We start from the raw sequence: 19,239 nt of genomic DNA, 5'->3' as shown, positions 1-19,239 counted from the left end.
TCACCATCTGCCATAATTATACTTACCTGTTATGATAAATTTTTGCTCCCCTTTTTGGGTAGTGGTGGATGGAATGACCTTCAATACTCTACTCCTCCTATTTAGTCTCTAGGTTTCTCAAGGTCACAGACTGAGGAGTTTTAGTTAAGTGACACCAGGAGACCATAGAGGGGAAAGAAGGAATCTTTCTATAGTTTTTGCAAGGTTTGTGGTTTCCCTTTGAGCTTAGTTTTGGGCTCCTTAAGGGACATGGGTTATAAAAATTAGTTACTTTGGGTAATATACCTATGAAATCAAAGTCCTATAAGACTTCTGACAAACGTCATACTAGGCAGGTGAAAATTCTTAAGCCATTTCTTTTTTGGTGAGGAGTCACATAAAGGGAGATGAGGTGCATTTAATAATAAAAGTACTAATACTTTCTCACTCAGACTTTTGCCTATTTCCAAACGTGCCAACCAAAATAAGTAATATTGTGATACAATAATACTAGATACTATTCACATGCAGTGCCAGTATCACAGAAAGCACATTTTAAGCAATTCATTTCATAAAATGTCACTTGCCTGTGGTGGTTTTTCACCTTCTGAGTTGTGGACTAATTAAGAAGTAATAAATGGAAGAATTAAGGTATATGCCAAAAATATATGTATTGGTTCAAGTAAATTTGATTTAGTTGCTTTCACCCTTGCTTTATCATCACAATATACCACCTTATTTCCTGTTTTCGAGATAATTTGTCATAAACTAAAAGCAAGCTAACAATAATTTCATTACGACTTCTACTACCTGTCTCAAACAAACAAACACCAAGAAAAATCTGGCACAATTCTAAGTCATGGTCAAGAGGATTGGTAACTTGTTGGAATGAGGGTACTGCTAAAATAACGCCAGGGACTATGACCAGCCAGTTTTCCTGAAGCAAACAAGAGGGTCTTGGTTTGCTGTCAAAAACTACAAACTAAGCTTTAACTAGGGACTGTCAGGGATCCAAGTGAGCTCCTGGCCAGGGAGAGCTTAATTAGCAGAGTTGGTTTGGGTTTTTAAATTACAGAAGAAAACAACCAATACAGTATGAAAGCAGACAGTGGTCTAATGTAGCACAAAATTCACTATTCCATTATGTGTGTGTGTAGTGGTTTTGCACATTTCGTTAACAATTTAAATTTAGATTTTAAACATGATTTCTGTGCCCATTACTAGGGCATGTTTCTTTTGTTTTCTTCTTATGTATCCTTTTAGAGATTTTAATGTATTTATCACCAAATATAAATATGTGCCCCTCTCTTTTTTATATAAATGGTGGCATACTACACATACTATTTTGTTTTTTAACCTGAGAGATCCTGGAGATCAATCCATATCAGAATAAGAGCTACTAGGGCATGCTTCTGAAATGTGAATAGTTTTGAGTCATATTTGGTATTTGTAAAATAATAAATAAATAAATAATGAATAAAATATATGATTCCAAGTATTTAGCTACCAAGCGATCAAGCCATTTGGAGGCTATTCTTATTTCTCCTAACTATTAAATTAAGCATTCCACTTCAAATGCTCAGAAATTAGTACAGCTAACCCTAATTATCCATCTAAATGGGAGCCCGAGAAAATGTGGGGAGAAAGTCATAGATAATCCATAGATGCAACCTTTGTTAAAGATGCTTACATGGGAAAACTTTTAAGATTTTTATTGGTAAGGTTTGTGAATTGTTTCTATACCATCCAAAATAATCAGAGTTCAAAAGAAATTGCTAAGGGCTTCCCATTTGATCCATAGTCCATTATTCATACTTACGGTATCTCACAAGAATGACCTTACTTAATTGATTTAAATGATTAAAAGATGCCAGGTTTTAGCTGTAGAATTAGTCGACAATACACAGTCCTTTTACCTGTGCTCTAACACCAAGTCATTTTACCTCTAGATGTTTTCCATGAGGCTGTTGAGTCTACCCATTTTGAAATTAACATAGTCTGTTGGTTAAAATCCAAAATTTTATTGCCAGGCAAACCTGGGTTCTTTTTTTTTTTTTTTTTTTTACAAACCTGGGTTCTAATCCTGGCTCTGGAGCTTGGAAGTGGTGTGATTTAACTTCTCTGATACTGAGTTGTCTCTAAAACAGGGATAATAATAGCTGCTACTTCACAGGTTTGTGTAAAGATTACATAAGACCATGCATGGACTCTCAAAACAATGCCTAGAACATAGCAAATCCTCAAAAAAACAGTATCCATTATTACTACTACTAATATTAGTTATAGGACTCTAAGGATTAGCTAGAGGAATTCTCAAATCTGATCAGCAAAATCGTCTGGGGGGTAGTTTTTAAAAAATGCACATATCCCAGATGTACCTCACCAAAAGAAACTCCAATTAAATAGGTCTGTGCTGCTGCCTGGGAATTTGTATTTTAAAGCAATAAAAGAAATCCCAAGATGACAACTGCTAAACTGACCAAGAAAGCATTAGGTCGTAATTAGAACAAGAAGTCAAAGGGTTCAGTAAAGAATATCCTTAAGATGGATGCAAATTCTATAATCAACCTATATCACTAAGAAACCAGAAGCTGTTTCTGTGTGCTTTTGATTGACAATGGAATACAATTAGAAACTCTAAGGAGAACAAAAAGCTGTATGATGATTCTAGTTCTAATAGGAAACGTGCTAAAATGTGGCATCATTTGAGCTATTGAAGGAGTGTAAGAAAAGATAATCCATTTGACTTTGACACCTGAAATGTTCTCCTACCCACAGCGTTGTTTTACAGCCATATGATTACATTTATTTTCTCTGTAGGTCTAAACATATTACTTGGTCCTGCTGTGAATAATATTTACATGGAAGTTAATATTGGGAAAGCTGTTGCTCTGGTTCTTTAAACTTCTTATTTTGAAGTAAAGATTCGCATGCAGTCGTGAGAAATAATAGAGATACAGTCTATTCTTTACTCAGTTTCCCCCAACAGCATCTTGCAAAAGTGTAAAGCAGTATCACAATCAGAATATTGACCTTGATACAATCAAGATGCAGAAGATATGTTGTTGTGTATAGTCACACTCTCTTCCCTCCCATCCCTTCCCCTCTTTGAGCCATGGTAACCAATAAACTGTTCCATTTCTATAATTTTATGATTTCAAGAATGTATGCAAATAATATAAATGTGATCATTTATAATATCATTTATATTATAAATGCAACCTTTTGGGATTGGCTTTTTCCACTCAACATGATTCTCTAGTGATCCATTCAGGTTGTTGCCTATATCAATAGTTCCTTCCTTTATATTGCTGAGTAGTATTTCTTCATATGGCTGTACCACACGTTGTTTAACCATTCACCTGTTGAAGGACATCTGGGTTGTTTCCAGTTGGTGAATAAAGCTATTATTAATGAAGCTGCTCTGAACATTTGTGTACAGATTTTTGCATGAACTTCAAGCTTCATTTTTTTGGGATAAGTGCCCAGCAGTACAATTGCTGGGTTGTATAGTGCTTGCATATTTAGTTTTTTAAAGAAACTGCCAAACTCTTTCCAGAATGGCTGTACCATTTGACACTTCCACCAGCAATGTATGAATGATCAAGTTTCACCACATTTCACCAGCATTCGTTATTCTCACTAATTTTAGTTCTTCTGATATATAGTAATATCTCATTGTGGTTTTCATTTATGTTTCTGTGAAACTCATTATATTGAACATATTCTCATATGCTTGCTACCTATATATCCTCCTTGGTGAAATGTCTCTTCATGTCTTTTGCATTTTAGTTATATTTTTTTAAATCAAGCTATAGATAAAGCGTACTGAGGATTTTTTTAAAAGATTTTTAAAAATTTAAAAATTTATTTATTTGCCAGAGAGAGGAAAAAGAACAAGAGCAGGGGGAACAGGAGAGGGAGAAGCAGGCTCCCCACTGAGCAGGGAGCCCAATGTGGGGCTTGATCCCTGGGATCATGACCTGAACTGAAGGCAGACACTTCACTAACTGAGCCACCCGGGGGGCCCATACTGAAGATTTAATTTGAGTTGTAAAAAGACATTTCATTTTACTTTTAATTGTGCTGTTTTATTGTCTAGCTTAACATTTAAAAAGCACTTACTATGTACCAAATGCTACTTTAAGTACTTTGAAATATTTATTTCAATTTAAGTGAAATTTAATCTTATAGTAACCAAATGAAGTAGATACTACTATTATCATCTCCAGTTGACAGTTGAGGAAACTGAGGGCACAGAGACATTCAATAATTTACACCTAAGATTACATAGAAAACAAGTGGTGGAGCTGAGATTTGAACCTAGGCAGTAGTTGCTCTTTTTGTTTATTTGTTTGTTTTTGTTTTGTTTTGTTTTGGTTTGGTTTTGGTTTTTTTGGCAGTAGTTGTTCTAAGCTTAACAATATACACATAATATTATAGAAATCAGAAGCAGTGGGAGGAGTGAGAGTGTAGGAAAGTGTCTGAAATGAGTGTTGATTAATATTGTCTAGAATGGATCCAAAATTAAAAATTAAAGTATAGTATTTAAAGTTATAAAAGTAACTACTAAAATGTCCTGAATATCATAAAAATATAACTAATAAAATTTTGGGAAAATCAGAAGTAGATAAAGGAAGTGGAGTAAGTATGCTAAATCCTTCATCTTTCTTGAGAGTCAAAAATACTGTCTAAAATTGAATAAGAAATAGAAATAGAAACATTTTATTTAGAGTAGTAGTATTAATCATCAGAAAAACAAAAAACTAAAAACTCAACTAGAAATAGAGTGGTTACCTCTGGAGGAAACCAGAGGTATTAAACATAAAACTTTTCTTTCTCTTCTATACTGTTCAAATTTTTAAAAACTGTATTTAGGTTATAACTATGATAAAAACAGAGGATATTTTAATTCTGATTAAGGCAAGGTTCAATAGCCACCAAGCTAAATTACACCCAATATTCTTGGGGGTCTCCAAAGATAGGTGAGGATGAATGGTTTAGCATGTTGCATATTATTAGTCTGGAATTACTAGGTGCTTTGGATCGACTTGTAGTACCTATTAACCTCAAAAATAAAGCTGTCAGCTATTTTACCAGCAAAAATGGGTTTATTCAGGAATAGCAGAGAACTGCAAAAACAAGGCAAGTCCAGAGAACAAAGAAGAGAGCTCTCTTACTGAGAAAAGGGGGTAGTTGGGAAGGCTCTTATAAATAAAAAAGTCCATTGGTGGGCAGCCCCGGTGGCTCAGCGGTTTAGCGCCGTCTTCAGTCTAGGGTGTGATCCTGGAGACCTGGAGACCTGGAGACCTGGAGACCTGGGATCGAGTCCCGTGTCGCGCTCCCTGAATGGAGCCTGCTCCTCCTTCTGCCTGTGTCTCTGCTTCTCTCTCTCTCTCTCTCTCTCTCTCTCTCTCTCTGTGTGTGTGTGTCTCATGAATAAATAAATTAAATCTTTAAAAAAAAAAAAGTCCATTGGTGTAAATTCGTAGTTTAAAGTATAGTGGCTTCTCATTGGCTGAACTGTGACAATTTCTTATTTGCTGGGCTGTTGCTAGGAGAGGTGAAAACCTTTCTTCCTCCTAACCAGGGTAGTCAAAGTTGGAGCTAAAGGAGTATCTACTTGCAAGGTATGTCTTTCTGTGGGGTCTGCAATTGATAACTAATGGTAGGGCCTGAGAGCTCCCCCTTCTGGCCTCCTAATTTCATTTTAGTGAGGTTTCCTTTATTAATTTTCACATATCCTTAACTTCCAAGTCAGCCGAGGATGCTATTCCTAACTCTGTATTCTATTGGGTTTTTTTTTTTTTTTTGCCCTTCCACTCCCTTATGTTATCCTGTATTCCCTCAAATCAAGAATCAGAAGATTGGTGAAAGGTTAGCTACATGGTTAGGGTCAAAGATAGGGAAATGATTCATTTCCATCTCCCAAATTCAAACTCTCAACACAGTATAAAAATAGATCTCAATTCTAGGTAATAGATACTGAGAAGAAGGCATTTTTCATTGAAAAAGGTAAGATGTGCACATGGTTACAAAATTCAAATAGAAAAAATGCTATATACAGGAAAGTAAGTCTCCCTCAATTTTAGACACCATATCTTCCTTGCCAAAATCAAGCATTTTTAAACATTTTTAATATATATTTTCAGATTAAGCAACACACACACACACACACACACACACACACATACAGCTAGGTGCATACTTTTCACATTAACCTGTTCCTCACTTCTTTTTTTCACATATTAGTATTTTTTGGAGATGATCCCAAACATAACATGTAGGTCTACTTCATTCCTTTTTTTTTACTTTATTTATTTATTTATTTATTTATTTATTTATTTATTTATTTATTTATGAGAGAGCGAGAGAGCACAGGAGCAGGAACACAGGGAGAAGGACAAGCAAAACATGGAGCCAATGCAAGGCCCGTCCCCACGACCCTGAGATCATGACCTGAGCCAAAATCAAGAGTTGAATGCTTAACCAACTGAGCCACCCAGGTGCCCTTCTACTTCATTCTTTTTAACATCAGCATGATATCCCCATGTATGAGTATACCATAGTTATTTAATCAGCCTCCCATTTGTGGACACTTTTATTACTATATTTTTACATTTATCATTTACAAATAATGCCATAGTGACCTTCTTTGTACAAAAAGCTTTACAACTGCTTTTATTTCAGTAGATGCAGAGATACATATAGGCATTTAATATATACATATGTGCATAGGTAACCTTCTATATTAGTACAATCTATTTGATATCTGTATAATATTCTATTATATGACTACTGAATATACTATAACTTATTGAAGCAGTCCCCTTATTGGATAGCCAGTTATTTACCATCTTTTGCAAAAAAAAAATGGGTTAAGGATGACAGTGAGTTTAACTGTGGTTCTGAGTGAGCATGTGTGTTTGTGTGTGTGTGAGTGTGTGTTTGAGTGTGTGTATACATAGAAGCATATTTATAGTCAGTGACTAAGAAATTAGATCAGACCAATATACACTGGATAATATTCATGGTATTTGAAAATATACCAAATTTACCATTACATTTGAAAAATAAACTTTTTTTTAGAGATTTTACTTATTTATTCATGAGAGACAGAGAGAGACAGAGAGAGAGAGAGGCAGAGACACAGGCAGAGGGAGAAGCAGGCTCCATGCACGGAGCCCAATGTGGGACTCGATCCTGGGCCTCCAGGATCACGCCCTGGTTGGAAGGCAGGCACCAAACCGTTGAGCCACCCAGGGATCCCTGAAAAATAAATTTTATAATACTTTTTCCAAATCTGTCTTCTACTCCCTGAGAGAAATTAAAGCACCGGGGCACCTGGGTAGTTCAGTTGGTTGAGCATCCGACCCTTGGTTTCAGCTCAGGTCATGATCTCAGGGTCGTGAGATTGAGCCCCATGTGGGGCTCTGTGTTCAGTGCAGTCTACTTGTTCCTCTCCCTCCTCCTCTGCTCCTCCCCACACACTCTCTCTCTCTCTCCCTCCCTTTCCCTCTCCCAAATAAATAAATAAAATCTTAAAGAAAAAAGAAAAATAACAGCACCAATGAACTATCTTTTAGCTGTTCCCTTAGGGAAACTTATTTTTTTAAGATTTTATTTTTAACTGATCTCTATACCCAACATGGGGCTTGAATTCACAACCCTGAGATCAAGAGTCACATGCTCCACCAACTGAGCCAGCCAGGCATCCCCCTTCTCAGGAAAACTTAAACCCCAAATTATATATACACCCTTTTTTCTGTCCTGCTCCATCCAGCTACAGGGGCCTCACTCAGGTGCTTACTTGGAGTTGGACCCCATGCCCTGGAACTGACAGAGACTTTTCAACATCTTTCAAATTCTGTTACTTAAACCTCAGATTTTTTTCATCTTTATAAAGTTCCAAGGACCTAACAAACCACAGAGAATATGGTAGCATGAATTCCACACCCATAAAACTTTACTAATACCATGGTTAAATGTAATTGTTGATTTTCTTTACAATGAAGTACCATTTCTCAAGCAATGATAGCATTTTCACTTACAATTTAGAGGGTTGTTAGCAGATGGAGACAACAGACCCTTAGCTCATAAAAGTACAAGTATAGAGAGAAAACACAAGAAAAACAAAAGGAAATAAAAAACAAGGACAGTTTTTGAAACAAATGCTGCTGAACAACTCAGTACTCATTTGGGGGAAAAAATCAACCTCAACCTTTTATCCAGCAAAAACCATTAACTCAGAATACTTCATACATAAACCTAAATGTATGAACCCAAAGTATGAAACTTCTAGAAGAAAAAATAGGAGACAAATTTGAGACTTTACAGTAAGCAAAGATTTTTTAGGGCATAAAAACATAGACCATAAAAGGAAAAAATGGACCAATCGGACTTCATCAAAATTTAAAATTGTTAGCTAGCTCAGTTGGTAGAGCATGCAACTCTTGATGTTGGGATCGTGAGTTCAAGCCCCACATGGGGGGTAGAGTTTACTTAAAAATAATAAATAAGCAGTGCCTGAGCAGCTCAGTCAGTTCAGTAGCTGACTCTTGATTTTAGCTCAGGTCATGATCCTGGGGTTGTGGGACTGAGCCCCATGTCAGGCCCTGCGTTTTGTGGGGAGTATGCTGGGGATTCTCTCTCTCCCTTTCCCTCTGCCCCTCCCATTGCTCATGCTCTCTGTCTCAAATAAACAAATCTGGGACACGTGGGTGGCTTAGTAGTTGAGTGTCTGCCTTTGGCTCAGGTAGGGATCCCGGGGTCCTAGGATTGAGTCCCGCATCAGGCTCCCTGCTAGGAGCCTGCTTCTCCCTCTGCCTATGTCTCTGCCTCTCTCTCTGTGTGTGTCTCTCATGAATAAATAAATAAAATATTTTAATAAATAAATCTTTTAAAATAAATAAATAAATAATCACAAAAAATTTTTAAAACTTCTGCTATTCAAAAGTTAGCATTAAGAAAATAAAAAGGCAAGCCACAGACAAGAATAAACACCTGAAAACACCTGCAAATATATATATATATATATATATCTATATATCTGACATGTATCCAGAGTATATAAATATTTCCTATTACTCAAAGACAAATAATCCAATTAAAAATTGGCAAAATGTCTGAGCAGACACCTGACAAAAAATGTATGTGAATGGCCAATAAACACATGAAAAGATACTCAGTATCATTACTCATAAGGAAAATGTGAATTGGAACCACAATGACACATCACTATACACCTACTCAAATGGCTAATGTTAAAAAGACTGACAATATCACATCTTGGCTAAGATGTGGAGCATAGGATCTCTCATAGAAACTGCTGGTGGGAATCCAAAGTGGTTGTAATCAGTATGTATTTTTGTAACCAGTATTTTTGTGACCAAAATAGTATGGCAAGACTACATGTGTGTATATACGTATATATACACACATACACTCATACACATCTCTATATATATGCACAGATATATATAGTCCTGCCATTTGATTTTAAAATAAGTATATAAACATATATACACAATAAATATATATAAATAAAAATTAAACATGTGCTTAACATACAACCCAGAAATTCCACTTCTAGGTATCTACCCAAAAGAAATAAAAATATATATCCAGAAAAGACATACATTCAAAAGTTCATAGCAGGATTATTCATAATAATCTCAAACTGGAAAAAATTCAAATGTGCATCAACTAATAAAGAGATGAACAGTACAATTAAAAACAAAAAACCACCGATAGACCCAACAAGGTGGATGAATCTCAAAAAATATCTTGCTAAGTAAAACAGTCAAACACAAAAGAGCACAGTGACAGAAAGCCAATCAGTGCATGCGTAAGACCAGGAGTCTTGGAAGAGTATAAAGGGCACAAGGAACTTCCTTAGGGTCATGGAACTGTTCTGTAACTTGATTATAGTGGTGGGTACATGACTTTATACAATTGACTAAAAGTCATCCAATGATACACTTAAAATAGGTAAATCTTATTGTATATAAATTGCAGCTCAATAGAGTTGAAAATTTTCTAAAAAGGAAAGATTTTGTGTTTCCTCTCTGCTAAAGTGCCGATCCATGCTTGTTGCCCAGAGTCAACTTGGGGGAAATCTGCCAAGTGGGCAATAATGTCAGAAAGCTATCACATTTAGGGTACAGGGAATCCATAACCATGCAAACTGGTATCTCCTTGGAGGATGGCATATGGAACTTCCCTTTTTTCTAAACATCAGCCAAGTGAGATAGTTCCTCCTCCCCTCTTCCATTCTTTCTCAAGGCTTCCTTACTCCCTTCAGAATCTAAGCTGTATGTATTTAAACTCCTAATTTTCCTTTCCATTTTTCCTTCCACCTCTGTGTTTCCCATACCTCAGCCACAAAACCTTGTGGACTCTATCCAGGAATACAGCTTCCATTTTTTACTTATTAGCATGCTACTCAACATTTATAACATTTATATACCTACCCTCAACCTCATGCTTTTGAATTCCTTTGCCCTCTTCTATTTTTGTCACAGCTCAAATGTTCCTGTCTACCACCTCTTTGAGGGATATAGTGTGTGACCTAAACCCCCACATGTTCTCCCGGGTGACCTAATGAGCTTACACATTAAACAGCCCATCCCTAAGAGGAGTGTAACCACAACTTGGAAGAGGAAGATGTCATTGGAGGCTCAGAGAAGTCCAGCAAGGTTCTTCAACAAAGTGGCCTCTCCAATCCTGGTGTCTGCTTGGGACTAATGAGATGGGACATTCATCCTTACAAGGCTTTTACATATGCATCTTTGATGGTGCCTCCAGAAGCATCTGAAATGCATCAGGACTTTATTTCAGTGAAGTTCACACTAAGCCAAGAGAGCCTCATTCAATTTTCTGTCTCAAATTACACTCAGCTCTGCTGTCCAACTGAATGCACTAGACAAGCTCAAGAGATGTACATCCAAAAATAACATGAGGACTGCCTATCAGATTGGCATAGATTAAACAGATTTGTAAGGCCCAGCTGGTGGATTTATGTGGAAAATGTATATTTTTATATACTACTGTCATATATACATTGTGTTAATATATACACAAATACACAATAGTGCATAAAATATGTTATGCTTCTTTTTTAAAAAAAATCTTTTTTTAAATTTTTATTTATTTATGATATTCACAGAGAGAGAGGGAGAGGCAGAGACACAGGCAGAGGGAGAAGCAGGCTCCATGCACCGGGAGCCCGATGTGGGATTCGATCCCGGGTCTCCAGGATCGCGCCCCGGGCCAAAGGCAGGCGGTAAACCGCTGCGCCACCCAGGGATCCCATGTGTTATGCTTCTGAGACAATTCAGCAACAGAGTCAGAAATTTTTCATTGTATATAGTCTTTGACATAGCAATTCTACTTCTAGGAATTGTTAAGAGATAGGATCTGGAGTGAAACAGACCTGGATTTGAGTCTTGACACCACCACTTTCTTCCTGACTGTATGACCTCTCTCTGTCATAGTTTTCTCATCTATAAAATTGGGGCAAAATGGCATCCTGGCAACCCTGGGAAACACATGGATGTGTATTATACTGTCTTTTACCAGTATAATCTTACCAGTAATATGATAAGCTGTCTAGGACTTAGGGGGTTTCCAGGATATGAAACTTGTAGTGCTAAATCTAGGAAGATCCTGAGCAACTGGAACAAAGTCCAAATCATCTTTTTCAGGAGCTACAATTTCTTGACTAGTCAGTTCTACAAAGTATCAGAACCATTCCAAATCAGCATCTCAACCATTTGTGAAGTAGCAGCTATACCCTAGGCCCTTTATATATATATATATATATATATATATATATATATATATATATATATATATATATCAGTGGCTCTCAAACCTGAATGTGTATCATAAATACTTGGAAGGTTCATTAAACCAGGTTTTTGGGTCCCACCCCCAGAGACGCAGTAGGTCATGGAAACACATACTAGGCATGGCCTAGAATGCAATCAGAGGCAAGAAGGTGGGAATAAGTGGGGACCCACAAAATGGAAACAGGTACACATCATAAAGTTCACTACTGACAGTGGCCTCCCTAACAACACTGTTTCCTAAAATAGGGGGCCCTATTTCATTCATCCTTGCTATGTACCCCCAAATGTCCCTGGCCCAGTACTAGGTGCAGGGCATGTGCTCAACAGACATCAACAACTCTTTCCTTGGTGCTCTCTTTGAGGAGATGAGCCTTTTAAGTGTAAGCTGGGATCATGCCCCATTACCCCACTTGACTGGTGTGCTACCTAATTTCAGAACATTTATCTTGAGATCTGCTAGCACTGCCACAGGACAGGCTTTACTGAGTACCCTTTCATTCATCTATCACTCATTTATTGACCCCTATCTAGGCCCTAGACAGACCCCTGAGTGCAATCATGGGCTGCTTCAGCAGCCAGACCTGGATGCAAACCACTGCTCTCCACTAACCAGCTCTCTGTGCACTTGGGCAAATTCACTTTGGTCTCTTTCATCAGAAAAAGGGGGATGGGAATCCTACCAATTTCACAGGATGCTGGTGGGGATGAAATGAGAGGATGACAATGGCACTTTGACATAGCACCTAGTAAATGTGCCACAGATGTCAACTATCATTACTCAAGATCCCTGCCCCATAGCACTGCTATGTGACCACAGGATGTTATGTGTGGAGGGAGCCCGGGATCCTTGCAGAGTCATATTTAGCCACTTCCTAATTGGCCAGCAATTCTGGATCACAGGTGGCAGATGATTGAGACGAAGGGATGCTCAGAGCCCAAGGACCTCTGAGCTGCTCTAGGAAGAACTAAGTATCAGCTGAGGACCTACTGGGTAAGCAGAACACCTAATCATAGGCTAGGGTTAAGGCATCTGGGCACCAGAAAGCCTAGTTTCAAAAGTCAGCAATGGGGCTGTGATGAGGATCAAATAAGTTAATTCATGTAAAGCACTTAGCACAAGGCCTAGTGAGTAGCAAAAGCCTAATCACTAGTGGGACCTTGATTAAACTTGTAGGGAGTGGTCTACAGCAGTGCTATTTGTAGAGCACTAACCAGGCCCCACTGCCTCAAAACTCCTCCCTGACCCCAGATGTCATAGTGCCACACCATCATGGTTAGAAATGCACTCCTCATAGAATGAGTGGCAAATATGTAGCACTTGTTTTGAGGACTCCTCCTCCTGCATGCAGGGCAGACATCACTGATGAGATTTTGTCCCACCAGCCCAGATGAGGCTTCTTTACATGGATGGTCCTCCAGGCAGTAATTGCTAGAAGAGCTCTACCACTACCTGACCAACTTGCAGGTTCTCTCTCATTTCTTTTTTCTTTCAGATTTAGTTTTATAATTAAGTTTAATAGTTTAATAGTATCTGTCACTGTTTATAATATATTTTTATTGAAATTTTTATTAAGATCATTGTGGATACTCATGCAGATGTAAAAGGATTATACAGAGATAGCTCATGTACCCTGTGCCCAGGCTTCCCCAAGGGTAACATCTTAGGAACCATAGTACAAGCAACATATTGATATGAGTACCAGCTACTGCTCTTATGCACATTTCCCCAGTTTAACTTGTATTCATTTATAATGTATGTATTCAGTTCTGTGTAATTTTATCACAAATGTAGTTTCATGTATCTACCACCACAGTCAAGATACTGAGCTGTTCCTTCACCACACAGATCCCTCCTGTTACCCTTTTGCAATCACATGCACCCCCCCTTCCAGGTCCCAGACCCCATTCCTTTTTTTTTAATTTTTATTTATTTATGATAGTTACACACACACACACAGAGAGAGAGAGAGAGAGAGAGGCAGAGACATAGGCAGAGGGAGAAGCAGGCTCCATGCACCGGGAGCCCGATGCGGGATTCGATCCTGGGTCTCCAGGATCGCGCCCTGGGCCAAAGGCAGGCGCCAAACTGCTGCGCCACCCAGGGATCCCCCAGACCCCATTCCTAATCCCTAGCATCCACTAATCTGTTTGCTATTTCTATACTATTGTCATTATAAGAATGCTATATAAATAAAATAATAGAGTATTAGCTTTTGGGATTGGCTCTTTTTTCCCTAAAGATTTTACTTATTTATTTGAGAGAGAGAGAGAGAGAGAGAGAGACCACAAGTCAGGGGGAGGGGCAGAGGGAGAGGGAGAAACAGACACCTCACTGAGCAGAGAACCTGACATAGGGCTCAACCCGGGGACCCTAAGATCATGATCTGAGCCAAAGGTAGATGCTTAACTGACAGCCACCCAAGTGTCCCCGGATTGACTCTTTTCACTTAGTATAATCATCCAGGAAGTCGAAAATTAACAAGGCAGGACACAACAAATGTTGGAGAGGATGCAGAGAAAAGGGAACACTCTTACACTGTTGGTGGGAATGTGAACTGGTGCAGCCACTCTGGAAAACTGTGTGGAGGTTCCTCAAAGAGTTAAAAATAGACCTGCCCTACGACCCAGCAATTCCACTGTTAGGGATTTACCCCAAAGATACAGATGCAATGAAACGCCGGGACACATGCACCCCGATGTTTCTAGCAGCAATGTCCACAATAGCCAAACTGTGGAAGGAGCCTCGGTGTCCATCGAAAGATGATGGATAAAGAAGATGTGGTCTATGTATACAATGGAATATTCCTCAGCCATTAGAAACGACAAATACCCACCATTTGCTTCGACGTGGATGGAACTGGAGGGTATTATGCTGAGTGAAGTAAGTCAATCGGAGAAGGACAAACATTATATGGTCTCATTCATTTGTGGAATATGAATAATAGTGAAAGGGAATATAATGGAAGGGAGAAGAAATGTGTGGGAAATATCAGAAAGGGAGACAGAACATAAAGACTCCTAACTCTGGGAAACGAACTAGGGGTGGTGGAAGGGGAAGAGGGCGGGGGGTGGGGGTGAATGGGTGACGGGCACTGAGGGGGACACTTGACGGGATGAGCACTGGGTGTTATTCTGTATGTTGGTAAATTGAACACCAAAAAAATTAATTTATTAAAAAAAATCATCCAGGAAGTCAAACAGATTGTTCCATGTATCAATAATTCACTCGTATCATTGCTGGGTCATATTCCATGGTGGATTTCCCATATTAAAGAGCATCTGAGCTGTTTCCAAGTTTTTTGCTCTTATAAATAAACGGGATATGAACACTCATGTTAACTAACAAGTTTTTACATGAACATAAATCTTCATTTTCTGGAACAAGTGCCCAGGAGTAAAATTACTAGGTCGTATGGTAGCTGCATCTTCATTTTTTTTAAAAAAAAGACTTTATTTATTTATTCATGAGAGACAGAGAGAGAGAGAGAGAGAGAGAGAGAGAGAGAGAGAGAGAGAATGGCAGAGACATAGGCAGAGAAAGAAGCGGGCTCCATGCAGGGAGCCTGATGTGGGATTCAATCCCAGGTCTCCAGGATCACGTACTGGGCTGAAGGCAGGCGCTAAACCGTTGAGCCACCCAGGGATCCCCTGCATCTTCATTTTTTAAAAGAAACTGCCAAACTGTTTTCCAGAATGGCTGTACCACTTCACATTCCCACTACATTCCCATTAGCCATGTACAAGTGATCCAGGTTCTTCATATCCTTGCCAATATTTCATGTTTTTGCTAATTTTTATTTTTATTTTAGTCATTTTGAAATTTTCTCATAATGACATTGAGCTAATCATGTTGGTTATCTTTTCATGTACTTATTTGCCACCTGCATATTCTCCTCAGTAAAATGACTATTCATGTCTGTGTCCAATTTTTTTTATTGAAGTATAATTAACATATGATGTTATACTAGTTTCAGGTCCCCTCTGGCAACTACCAGGTTTTTCTCTGTATCTAAGAGTCTGTCTTTTTGTTTGTTTCCTTTGCTTTTTAGATTCCACATATAAATGAAATAATATGATATTTGTTATTGTCTGACTCATTTCATTTAGCATAATACCTTCCAAGTCCATCTATGCTATTGCAAATAGCAAGATTTTATTCATTTTTATGAGTACTACCCCATGTGATCCTATCGTTTTTTTTAAGATTTTAAGTAATCTCTACACCCAACATAGGGCTTGAATTCATAACCCTGAGATCAAGAGCCACATGCTCTTCCAACTGAGCCAGCCATACACCCCTCTTTTTAAAAATTTTACGTTAAATTCCAGTATAGTTAAAATATAATGTTTTATTGGTTTCAGGTGTACAATGTAGCGATTTAACAATTCCATACATCACCCAGTGCTCATCACAAGTGCTCCCCAATCCTCATTCCATATCTCACCCATACCCCCCCCCCACATTCCCTCTGGTAACCATCAGTTTGTTCTCTGTAGCTAAGAGTCTGTTTTTTCACTTATCTCTCTCTCTCTCTCATTTTGTATCTCTTTTGCTCATTTATTTTGTTTCTTAAACTCCACATAGAGTGAAATCATATGGTATTTATCTTTCTCTGACAGACTTATTTACTTAGCATTATACTCTCAAGCTCTGTCCATGTCATTGCAAATGGCAAGGTTTCATTCTTTTTTGTGGTTGAGTATTATTCCATTATATCTCTATCTCTTTCTCTATCTCTGTCTATCTATCATCTATCTATCTATCTATCTATCTCATCTTCTTTATTCTTTTATCTATTGATGGACACTTGGGCTGCTTCCATAATTTGGTATTGTAAATAATGCAGCAATAAACATAGGGGTGGATGTGTCCTTTTGAATTAGTGTTTTATATTTTTGGGGTAAATACCCAGTAGCACGATAACTAGATAATAGTTCTATTTTTAACTTTTTGAGAAACCTCCATACTGTTTTCCACAGTGGTTGCACCAGTTTCCATTCCCACCAACAGTTCAAGAGGGTTCCTTTTTCTCTACACTCTTGCCAATACTTATTCTTTTTTAAAAATTTTATTTTATTGGGCAGCCCCGGTGGCACAGCGGTTTAGCGCCGCCTTCAGTCCAGGGCATGATCCTGGAGACCCTGGATCGAGTCCCACGTCAGGCTCTCTGCATGGAGCCTGCTTCTCCCTCTGCCTGTGTCTCTGCCTCTCTCTCTATGAATAAATAAATAAGATCTTTAAGTATTTAAAGATCTTATTTATTTAACAGAGAGCACATGCACACAAGCAGGAGGAGGGGTAGGCAGAGGGAGAAGGAGAAGCAGGTTCTCTGATGAGCAAGGAGCCCAATGTGGGGCTCCATCCCAGGACCCTGGGATCCTGGATGCTTAACTGACTGAGCCATCAGGCGCCCCTGTGTTTTTGATTTTAGCCATTCTGACAGGTGTGAGGTGATACTTCATTGTAGTTTTGCTTTCCCTGTATTCCCTGATGATATGTGATATTCCCTGTTTTTCCCTGATGATGGAGGTCTTCTTTGGAGGAATGTCTGTTTATGTCTTCTGCCCATTTTTAAATTGGATTATTTGTTTTTTGGTGTCAAGTTATGTAAGTTCTTTTTTATATTTTAGATATAACCCTTTATCAGATATGCCATTTGCAAACTTTTCTCCCATTCTGTAGGTTGCCTTTTAGTGCTGTTGACTTTTTCCTTTGACATTCAGAAGCTTTTTACTTTGATGTAATCTCAACAGTTAATTTTTGCTTTTGTTTTCCTAGCCCCAGGAGACACATCTAGAAAAATGTTCCTACGGCTAGTGTCAGAGAAATTGCTGCTTATTCTTTCTTCCAGAGTTTTTATGGTTTCAGGTCTTACATTTAGGTGTTTAATCCATTTTGAGTTTATTTTTGTGTATGGTGTAAGAAAGTGGTCCAGTTTCATTCTTCTGCATATTGCTGTCCAGATTCCCCAACACCATTTGTTGAAGAGATTGTCTTTTTCCCATTGGATATTCTTTCCGGCTTTGCCAAAGATTAATTAACCATATAATTGTGGGTTTATTTTGAGATTTTCTATTCTGCTCCATTGATCTGTGTCTATTTTGGTGCCAGTACCATACTGATTTGATTACTACAGCTTGATAACACAACTTCAAGTCTGGAATTGTGATGCTTTCAGCTTTACTTTTCTAGAGACATCTCCTAAAGATCCCTGCTCTTCTAGCACATGCTCTGAGATAAGTAAATAAATCTCTTTCCTGGGTGCTCTTAGTCACTTTACAAATTGCTGCTTCTATGCTGTATCTCAGCAGTGCTAGACCTTTCCCTAAACATGCTTTGGGCTTTTCCCCCCTCGTAGCCTTTTTACATTCTCTTTACTGAGCTAATAATTTGCCACCTCGTTTCTAGTCATCACCACCTACTGCAATGTCTATGATATCCCTAAGACCCAAATAAAATCCCACCTCTTTAATTGAGGCTTTCTCTATAATCCCTGCTGTACATGTTTCTCCCCTCTCAATTTGTAGAGTATTAGTGCCACTCATAACTATACACACACTAGTGGCTTTACATCCCTGTTATGCTATCTCTTTAAGGGGAAGGACTCAGTTTCCTATTGCCCTCTGGCTGTCCTAGAAATAAGACTTCTGATCTTTAAAGTTCTAGCTGTTAAGCCCCACTAATGTAAGAACTTGTGAAGTTAGGCCCCTCTGGTTTTAAAAGGCAAATGTTACCGGGGTTTGTCTTCCCATTGTGGCTCCCCTGTGCCTGGGGTGCCTGTATAGTGTCTGCTCCTCTCCCTCTCTGTGCCCTCCGCATCCCTTCCTCCTACAGACAGTGCTGCATTGTCAGTTTGACTCAACCAGGTTTCTGCCCTTCCTACCCTCTTCACTGTGGCCTCTTCTCTATATTTAGCAGTGTAGAGTCTATTCTGCCAGTCTCTGGGTCATTTTCTGGATTATTTCCACTAATGTGGGTGTTATCTAGGTGTTTCCATGGGACAAGGTGAGCCTACCAACCTCCTACTCGGCCATCTTCCCAGGAAGTTGATATTTCTTTCTATTTTTAAATTTTTGAGGAACCTCTGTACTGTTTGCAACAGTGACTACACCAGTTTATACTCCCACCACCAGTGCATGATGGTTCCTTTTTCTCCACATCCTTGCTATGTCTTCTGTCCAATTTCTGATTGAATATTTGCTTTTACTATCTTGTGAATTCATACTCCCTTGTCTGATATATATTTTGCAAATGTTTTCTCCCAGACTGTAGACTGTCTTTTCATTCTCTTTGCTTGGACTTCTGCAGGATAAATGTTTGGATTTTAATGAGGTCCAATTTATAAATTTTTCCCTTTATGGAAGATGCTTTTGGCTCTGTTGTTTCAGATAAGGCACAGTTGTTGTG

This window comes from Nyctereutes procyonoides, unplaced genomic scaffold (assembly GCF_905146905.1).
Source record: "Nyctereutes procyonoides isolate TBG_1078 unplaced genomic scaffold, NYPRO_anot_genome, whole genome shotgun sequence".
Classification (NCBI taxonomy): Eukaryota; Metazoa; Chordata; class Mammalia; order Carnivora; family Canidae; genus Nyctereutes; species Nyctereutes procyonoides.
This window is presented reverse-complemented; position numbering follows the sequence as displayed.